This window comes from Dipodomys spectabilis, unplaced genomic scaffold, assembly GCF_019054845.1.
Source record: "Dipodomys spectabilis isolate Male_0828 unplaced genomic scaffold, ASM1905484v1 ptg000140l, whole genome shotgun sequence".
Taxonomy (NCBI): domain Eukaryota; kingdom Metazoa; phylum Chordata; class Mammalia; order Rodentia; family Heteromyidae; genus Dipodomys; species Dipodomys spectabilis.
Genome location: NW_024870817.1, coordinates 19,970,260 through 19,980,468, shown reverse-complemented (window position 1 = coordinate 19,980,468; position 10,209 = coordinate 19,970,260).

Sequence of the window (10,209 nt, the reverse complement as noted above, 5' to 3'; positions counted from 1 at the left end):
TCCAAATTTAGTGTTGTAGATCTGTTCTTCCTCTCTTGCTTCTTCTCTTTCCCATCTTCTCTTCCTTGGAGCTCACAAAGGATCATGTAAATTCTTAGGGAAAGCTGTTAGGGATTAATAATCATTTCAATTACTTTTTTTGTAGTATAGAATATAAAAGTCAAGCTGAATGGAAATGAGACCGTGAACTCATTCAATATGTCATTGTTAACTGACTTTTTGTCTTGCATTTCTAAAGCAAGAAGACAACTGTGGTTGAAGCATCATGAACATCTGATCCAGGTGACTGTTCATGGGACACGCCTTCAGCTGTTCTTGCTACTCCATAGACTACAAGAGTCACACCCGTGCCCAGATTTAGATTTAGGATAAGAGTTTGGAATGATTCTGCCACACATTCCGGCCCCCCCCCCCTTTTTTTTAAATTAACTTTAGTTTCTTACTTACGTTATGACGTCTTCTGTATTTGTAGACAAATACACACCTTAATTTTTTAATAGATTTTAAATTTCTGTAGAAGCCCTTAGGACATACCAGTACTTTTACAATAAAATTAGTCTTTTATTTTGTTCCAGTTTGACTTTAACCTTTTCAGTTTTCAAAGTGCTGAGTGTTTTTCTCATCAACAAAATCATCATAGTACTCTGCGAATCACTAGGGGGATTAGTAAATTTTATGGTTCATAGTCCATTATTTAGTCATATTTTTATTCTATTATACCCTTTCTATCTGATTTTGCCAAATACATACGGGCTTATACTACTATTCCAATATGCTAAATGCAATTATCTTTAAGATTCTTACACATTTTATGCAAGTTTGCTCAATTTCCACTAACTCTTCTCATTCTTGATTGTGTCACAAAAAAGATGAGTTTGGGGATTTGTTGTTGGAGGATTTAATTTTTTGAGTTCCAAGTATATTTTAGATATGAGACCTTTGTCCGTTGTATGGCTAGTGAAGATCTCCCAATCCGTGGACTTTCTATTGATCTTGCTAGCTATGTTCTTTGCCCTGCAGAAGCTCTGCAGCTTCATGCAATCCCATTTGTCCAATCTTTCTTTGATTTGTTGTGTTTCTGGGTCTCTATTAAGAAAATTTTGGCCTGTGCCAAGGAGACCTAGGGTTTCTCCTCTTCCATTCTGTAATATTTTCAGAGTGTCTGCTTTGACTCCGAGGTCTTTGATCCATTTAGAGTTGATTCTGGTGCAGGGTGATATATAAGGATATAGCTTGAGTTTTCCACAAGTAATTAACCAATTTTGCCAGCTTCATTTACTGAAGAGACTGTCTTTCTTCCATCCTATTTTTTAGCTCACTTATCGAAGATTACGTGGCTATAGGTCTGTGGGTTCATTTCTGGGTTTTCAATTCTATTCCATTGGTCCTGAGGTCTGTTCTTGTGCTAATACCAAGCTGTTTTGATTACTATGGCTTTGTAGTAGAGTTTGAAATTTGGTATTGATTTTCCTCCAGCACTGTTCTTTCTATTAAAGATTGTTTTTGCTATCTTGGGTCTTTTATTGTTCCATATGAATTTTTGGATTGCCTCTTCTATTTCATTGAAAAATGAAGTTGAGATATTGATAGGTATCACATTGAATTTGTAGATAGCCTTGGGAAGTATTGGCATTTTCACAATGTTGATCCTTCCAATCCAGGAGCATGGGAGGTTTTGGCACTTTCTAAGTTCTGTTTGGATTTCCTTTTTCAGGTTTTTAAAGTTTTCATCATAGAAGTCCTTCCACAAGTGTTTTTTTCTTTTTCTTTTTTTTTTGGTGGGTCATGGGGCTTGAACTCTGGGCTTGAGCGCTGTCCCTGCGCTCTTCAGCTCAAGGCGAGTGCTGGACAACTTGAGCCACAGCATCACTTCCAGTTTTCTACTGTTTTTTTTTTTGAGATAAGAGTCTCATGGACTTTTCTGTCTGGGCTGGCTTTGAACTGTGATCCTCAGATCTCAGCCTCCTGAGTAGTTAGCATTACAGGTGTGAGCCACTGGCACCCAGCTCACAAGTGTTTTTGTTTTTTTTTCTTTCTTGCTATTGCTTCCAACATATTTATAAGGTACCATATGATTTTTTTTTGTTGCTTTGTATGTCCCTCCCCCATGGTATAACCCCTGTTTTCACTGGTTTTGATGTTGGTATAATTTGGGGAGGGGAAGGGAAAAAAACAAGTTGTTTAAATAGGGTTACAGGTTGAACCAATGCAACAATGAGATGTACAAGACGCTATATCAAAAAACAAACTTTACAATTTAGGCAGGTGGTGGGGGAGTGTAGTTGTGGAAGTGGGAGGGAAGGGATGGTAGGGGAAAAACAAAGGAAGAGGCAACAGTGCTTGATAAGAAATGTACTCATTACCTTGCTCATGTAACTGTAACCCCTCTATACAGTATTCTCACAACAAAAACTTATTTAAAAAAAGATGTTTGGCATTTAAAAATACTCATAAATTACATGGCTCTGTGTGTGTGTGTGTGTGTGTGTGTGTGTGTGTGTGTGTGTGTGTTCTAGTACTAGAGCTTGAACTTGGGCTTTGAGCTTCTATTTTGTTGTTTTTTTTCACTCCTATTTTTCATTCTAGTGGTGCCTTTACACTTGAGCCACACCTCTACCTCTGGCTTTTTGTTGTAATTGGAGATAAGGTCTCAAAGTGTTGTCTGCTTGGGCTGAATCTGAACCTCCACTCACAAAGACTGGTCTCAAACTCAAGTCCTCCTACTTCAACTTCCCAGATGCTGGTTTTGCAGACAGGTACCACCATACTCTGCACCATATGGCATCTGGTAAGCCCAGCTTTCTGTAAAGCCAAGAGTGCAAGCCTGTCTGGTTGTGTGGCTCAGATGACCTTATAACACAGCTCCCCTCTTTGCTCTTGTCAACACTTGCCCAGGAGCTGGGGGAAAATGGTAATAGTTCTAAACAGGAAATCCTTAAGGAGAATCTCAAGTTAGAAGATCACTTGCCAATCCTTTTCCGTCAGCTGTAGCTGGGTGGGCTTCTGCAGATTTCTGAGGTGTTGTGATGGGGGCTTTCTTGAACAGAAAGTTAGTGAATCCAACTGTGGCAGAGACAAGCATGGCTGTACTTTCAGTGGTCTGTCTAGCTTCCTCTGACCTGACCAGCTGCCTGGTATCACGGCTGTCTCTCACGTGTCCTGTGTGGGAAGAGGGGAGCTTTTGTGGCAGACATCCCAAGCTGTGTCTGTCATGAAGGAAACCAATGCGCAGAGCCAAGCTCCAAGCTCCAACTGCTTCTTGTCTTCACTGCTCATCGATGTGTTTAGAATGGTGTATAAACCCAGAACTTAGCCTCTCCACTTAAAATGCAGCACCTGTGAGCTGCTGCTAAGTTCTGAAAGCTTAGATGACCCAATGTTTTATTACCTTGCTTGTTCCTTATTGATAATTTCCTATGCATTGAAATCTCAAGTGACTTAATCCAAATGCAGTTTGGATTGTAGCCCAAGTCCTTGAAGGTTCCAGTTCTGGAGAAAGACAGGAGGCAAAGAAGGTAATGGCAAGTCACCCTGGGAGGGTCATGCCTTTGTGTCCCTTTTGTTTACTCTGAGGTCTTGTGATGACACAGCATCATCGCAACATGATGTGTCTGAGATACAAGGCTGGGATGACACACAATGCAGCCTCACAGATGATCTGTTACCTACTTTGCACTTACTTGGTAGAGGACTTGTCAAGAGGATTTTCCTTCGGTGTTTTAGCGCGTGCTAGGTAAGGGAAATCTAGTCCATATGTGTCAAAGATCCATTTACATCGAGGTCATTAAAGCATTGTTTCTAGTTTTTGATGCCTGAAAAGACTTTTGACTTTCTCCAAATAGTTCTAAATTCTTTGCCAAGGGCAGCCCCAGTCTTCAGCAACAGAAGCTTAGAGTTTTCTCCTTGAGTCTAAAGCTCAAGTGCATATATACCTTTGCTATTTCTAAGCACCTCTGAGAATCTCAGTACTGGAAGGGTAAAATGAGATTTGACATGATTTCCACATCTGGCCCTGATCTGGGTGTTTTCTAACTTGGTGGGAGAGACAGGATGCATTTCTTTCTTTCATCTAGCTCTTCTTCACTGAAGACACTGTGTCCATCTGGTCCATGGTAACAGAAAGGAAGAAGTCTGTCTTTATGAAAAGGATGTGGGGCAAATGTATCAAAGAGCCTGAACGCTCACAGAGGAAGCATAAATTTCTCTGTGTGTTTTGTTAACAACTGGACCTTATTTAGACACATAAGAGATACTGTATCTAATGCAATGTACACAGTCTTTTGAAATGACATAGATCATTACCTGAGTTGACCACATGCTGGGGAATAAAGCAAACAACAACAAATGACAAGGGATTTTAATCCTAACAAGCCTGTTCTTTCACCATTTTGAAATTCTCAAGTTAATAGCAATTCTGTCTCTCCATTTCCACCAGACATATAGCTGTGTGTTATCCTGTAGATTTCCACAGTGCTGTCATCTGGACTTTTGTGTTAGTGAATCCAACTCTGAGCCTTTACTTCTAGGGAAAGGTAAAGAATCAGAGTAAGAGGACAAAGAGACAGGGGGGATGCAGGTCACAGCAAGGCTGTGGGTGTCATTAAAAGCTGTCTGTTTGGGGAGTAATATAATCAAGTTCGTATTTTGAAAATGTTCTTCTGGTTTCAGATGTGGTGATGGTAGATGAGGATAGTGAAACTGGGTACAGAATATTTGGGAAACTATAACATTTGGCAAAGTTTAAGGCACAGAGCCAGGTAGCCCTTGTAACATTACAGAAGAATTTCGTGCTTACCTGAACTTGGATAGTGAGAATAGGGAGTGGAAATGATCTATACAACTTGAGTGGACAGTAGAAGGGGGAGGGAAGGAGGGAGAAAAATGAGGAAGAGGTAATAAGCTTGACAAGAAATGTACTCTCTACGTTACTTATGTAACTGTAACTCCTCTGTACATCACCTTCACAATAAAATTAAAATTAAGAAAAGAGTGAAAACATCAGAGGCATATTTAGCATTTGCTGATAAGAAATAACTCTCAGCACAAATGGTATAAATTTTTTCTCATATGTGTAAGCTAGATCTGAAATACACTGGGAGATGATAAATTACACAGGACTCAAGGCATGCACACAGAGTGAGACTCAATGAGGCTGCTCTTAGGAGAGGAACACAAAGGTGCAATGCCCATGTGCATCTGGTCATGTAAAACAATATTTATTGAAATTAACTCCAGGAAATAGAAACAACAGCCTTTATTCTGGAATGACTTTCAGATTTCTGTCTTGATTAAAGAAGCACTCATGTTCTTCTCAGAATAAGAGCTGTTCTGACATTAATCTTACCAATAGTCCTTATTCCAAATATTCTACAACGGTCCAGGTCTGTTGGAAACTCTGCATGACTACTTGGTAAAGAATAGCAGATCAGAGTAGAATTCTGCCTGAGAGGTGTTTTCACTGTATCAACTGGTACAAACAATCCTTAGCCCTTCATCTCACCAGTAACCTGTTACCTTGGCTGGTGAGGGTGGGTCGGGTCATAGGAGACCATGGCTATGCTGGAAAGGCTGCTTCCTAAAGAAGTCTTTTATTCAGTACCTTGCCTCTTTGCTTCCTTCAGGCACCTTCCCTGCTCTCGTTCCTCTAGTCGTGTGTGTTCAAAAACCATCCCAGGTTCTGCCTGTCACTTGGGAAGACAGGAGACAAATTTAGCCCTAGAAAGTTTTGACTGAGAAGGTCAGGAGAGTTGCTCAGGCAGTAGAGCACTTGCCAGTGTGAGGCCCCCAGTTCAATCCTCAGTAACAGGGGCCGGGATGGAAACGTTGTTCCTGAGAGTATGGCACTCCTCTCAGACTGGTGACTGCTGCAAGCAGGGATTATGCTTTTTCTCTTCCATGCCCAGTGCCAACTTCAGTGCTTAGCAAATGACCGATTCTCAAGTAACATTTACTGAATGAATGGGGTATCTTTTGTACATGAGGCAATGAAGATAAATCCAAAAAGCAGAGCACTTGACCACAAAATTTCAGCTATAGATTGAATCCAACAAGCAATTACAGATCCACACCAGAAGCAAACTAACGGAAATTCATAGGGTAATCATTTTGAATGGGAGTCTCTCTGCTGCCTTGTGATCCTTCCAAAAAAGCCAAAGCTGCTCATATGCTCAGGAGAAAATGTGGCTGAGCTTTCTCTGTTGATTGCCACAGGCTTGTGTGGAGGTATTGTGTGGGCCATCACTTCCCGTAAGAGTCTGACATTTATGGGCTGACTCTCTTCTGTAATGTGTTAGAGTAGTTCAGATGTTCTGTACCTTCTGTCTTTATGTCACTTTTCTCTAAGGCTCTTGAGATATTATGGATATTTAGGGAAGGGACTATTACCCCCGCCCTGCCCCCTGCCCTCTCCCCCCTCTTTCTTCCTTTTAGGTATTCAGGCAAATACCTTGCCATGAAAGTTTATGTCAAACGAGATGGAACTCTATCCTGGAAAGGAAAAAAAGTCTTCTTATTTGAATCGGCAACGAAGTCCTCCATCAAATGGTGGAAGCTTGGACTAGATCTAGGGTCTCACATTGATAGTGAAGGTGATCAAGCTTTATTCTTTGTTGTTATAAACCTGGATGACTACAGACTATTTTCACCTGTTCACATAATATACCATCTGCTGTTTTATGAATGCCTGTTTATGTAAGTAACATGTTTCTGCTAATTATATCTTCAAACACATTTAGAAAGCAATGGAGTGGTCTTTTCTCATCATATAGGCATATGTACTGATTCTGTCAGTGGATACCAGACATCACAGGTAGCACTGCACCTGTATAAACTATGACTTTTCTCTATGATAAAGTTTTATATAAATTAAGCACAGTAAGAGACTAAACACAATAGTAATAAAGGAGACCAATTGTAACAATATACTATAATACAATTTATGTGGGGGTGTCTCTAAATATCTTATTATACTTGAACACAAGCACTAGAACACTACAATGTTGATTGATGGCAAAGATCATTATTACCCGACTGGTTGGGGCATAACATGTGCAGAGTGGGTATGCTAGAAAGCAGGTGATTTGTGTCCTAGGCATGATAGAGAGATGGTACAAGAATTCATCATACCATTCAGGTTGGCATTGAAGTTAAAATGTATTAAGTGCTTATTTCTGGGATTTTCCATTTAATATTTCACACTGAGAGTGATTGCATGTAATTGAATCCTCAGAAAGTAAAGCTACAGATAATGGCCTGACTGTAGACTTTTCTGTGAATTTCTCATTAGAGCTTTTTAATATTATTTCTATTCCTCAGAAATTCAGATGAATAGAACTGGAGGAGTAGCTCAAATGAGAGAGTGACAGCCAAGAAAGCCGAGTTTAAGCCCAGTTTTGTCAAAAAAGAAAAATTCTGATTAAGGCTAAAGTGCAAATATATTACATTGTTTATATGAAAATATCTTAGACTATATTAAATATCTAATAACACAGTTTTGAGAATTGGTAACCTCTATGATTCCATCAAAAAAGATATGATCAGACTCCCTGTATCTGTCTATGAAGGACAATACATCACACTAAGATGATTTTAAGTGTAGGTTAGAAGATTTTACATCATTCTTTTAACACCAAACAAGTCACAAAATCTGACATTTGCTATTTTTCACGTGCTTATTTTAAATGAAAAGTGGAAATTTTACTTTCAAAAACGAGATGATAATCAGTTTATTATTCACTACCTAAGCAGCATCAATATTTTATAAAGTCTTAAAATGCAGTGTTTCCTGAATAGGTCATTTTAAGAGTTGTGAAAATTACATAATGTGACACCTTTGTGGAATCATATATTTGTGTAAGGAAATGATCTCTAATCTCAGCAGGGGGACATTCATCTCCCTTGCTCAAGTGTGATTCTTCCATCTATTAGGAATATAATAATTGTATTCCTGCAGCAGCGGATTGTTTTATTCTGTGGTTATATATTATAGTTTAGATATGCAACCAGTTTCTCTCATATCTTACTAAAAATGGCATACACTTCTAAATAATCCACAATATTTATTCAGAACTTGAACATTTTTTCTATTGTGAAAGATTTCTTCTCTATCAGTCACACATGCATCCTTATCTAAAGTCACTGATGTATGAATGTGATGGTTGAATGTGGAGGTAAGACCACGCTTCATGTATTCTATAATCTTCCCAGAGCGCCTGTTCCATACCAGGCACAGGATTGGAGATGTGAGATGTGAGCACAGCAATAAGCTGACCGGTGTGTCTGCAGCTGGCGAGGCTACAGTCACATAGTAATGGGTGATGTGTATAGGTTTAAAGGGCCAAAAGACAATCTGGCTGGCACATTCCTACCTTCAGTTCCATTGTGAAGTCTGGGGTTATCCTGCTAACTTTGTGGTGTGTGTGTGTGTGTGTGTGTGTGTGTGTGTGTGTGTGTGTGTGTGTGTGTGTGTGTGTGTGTTAGGTAAAATGTTCCAACAGTGAATTAACTGTTTGTAAAATACTAAAATCACATACACTGGGATCATATAGATATTTGCCTGGGGATCACCTAAACTCTTAAATTTTTAATTAATACTCCAATAATGATTTCAAAACTTCATAGAATTTGTGCTTTCCCTAGAGCCTTAGACTCATGCATACAAATCCCTGCTGAGTACCCCCATCTGGTTTGAGGTTTCTCAGAAACCTCAAGATGATCCGAAGGGTCCCCTCTGTCATGTGTCACGTGTCTAGACCTGTCTGTAGCACTCCCTTCCGTCATCTCTTTACGTCTGCCTGCGTTCCTCTTTCTGCAATTAATGGTGTACATGATTCTGAGGAAGCAGCAACTTGGGATATTATATTGTAGGCTGGGAAGGTGGCTCAGTGGTAGAGTGCTTGCCTAGCATGCATGAAGCCCTGGGTTCTATTCCTCAGTACCACATAAACAGAAGAAGCCAAAAGTGGGATATTATATTGTAGACTTTTCCACTCTTTCCTATCCCCATCCAATCAGCACCAAGTCCTACTTAATCTAGCTTCCAAATACCCCCTCCATCTTCTAAATACCATCTCTTTTGTCCCTATCATTTCTGGTATAGTATGAGATGTACTGCAGATCACCCTGGGAACTGCTAGAAATCCTGGCATGATACATGATCCTCCTCAAAGTCAGACTTCATTCAGCACAAAGATTAATTCACTAGAATCTCCAATCTAACTAGGGCACTTCTTTGTTGACACCTCTTCAACAGCTCCATATCAACAACTACCACCTCCTCCTTCTCCTCCTCCTCTTGCTTCTTTTTCTTCTTTTTGTCAGTTGTGGGACTTGAACTCAGGGCCTGGGTATTGTCCCTGAGCTTTATCACTTAAATCTAGTGCTCTACCACTTTGAGCCACAGTGCCCCTTCCATTTTTCTGGGGTTAATTGGAGATAAGAGTCTTATGAACTTTTCTGCCTGGGCTGGCTTCAAACTGTGAGCCTCAGATCTCAGCCTCTTGAGTAGCATAGGATTATAGGTGTGAGCCACTGGCACCCGGCTCAACTTCTTTATTGTGGGGATAAGCCCATCAGTGGGTTATAAAATTAGTTTAATTATTTGGAAACAGAGTTTTAAAGACAATAAGATAAAAGGCTAAAAAACAGACAATTCTACGGTGATAGTAAATAATGCTCTCCCAACTTTGTTATGGTGGTTGGGTGTGTGCATGAGTATGTGTTTGTGTGTTACTAAGTAGCTGCAGTTATCTTTTTAAAACTAGAAATCCTCAAGTAACTATAACCTGTCTGTACAGTATTTTTACAATAAAAACATATAAAAATTAGAAACAAGAAAGGCTGAAGATATCAAGCACCACATTAAAAAAAAACTCCTAAAACTAGAAATCCTAATATTTTAAAAGAGAAACTATTGGGGCTGGGAAGGTGGCTCAGTGGTAGAGTGCTTGCCTCGCATGCATGAAGCCCTGGGTTTGATTCCACATAAGGAGAAAAAGCTGGAAGTGGTGCTGTGGCTCAAGTGGTAGAGTGCTAGCCTTGAGCTGAAGAGCTGAGGACAGTGCCCAGGCCCAGAGTTCAGGCCCTACAACCGACATAAATAAATAAATAAATAAAAATAAAAGAGAAACTATTAATATAAGCCCTTCTCTAAATTTTCTATATATACACCCTCTGGGACTGAAGCAGATAGAGGCAACCCAAGGGAACACA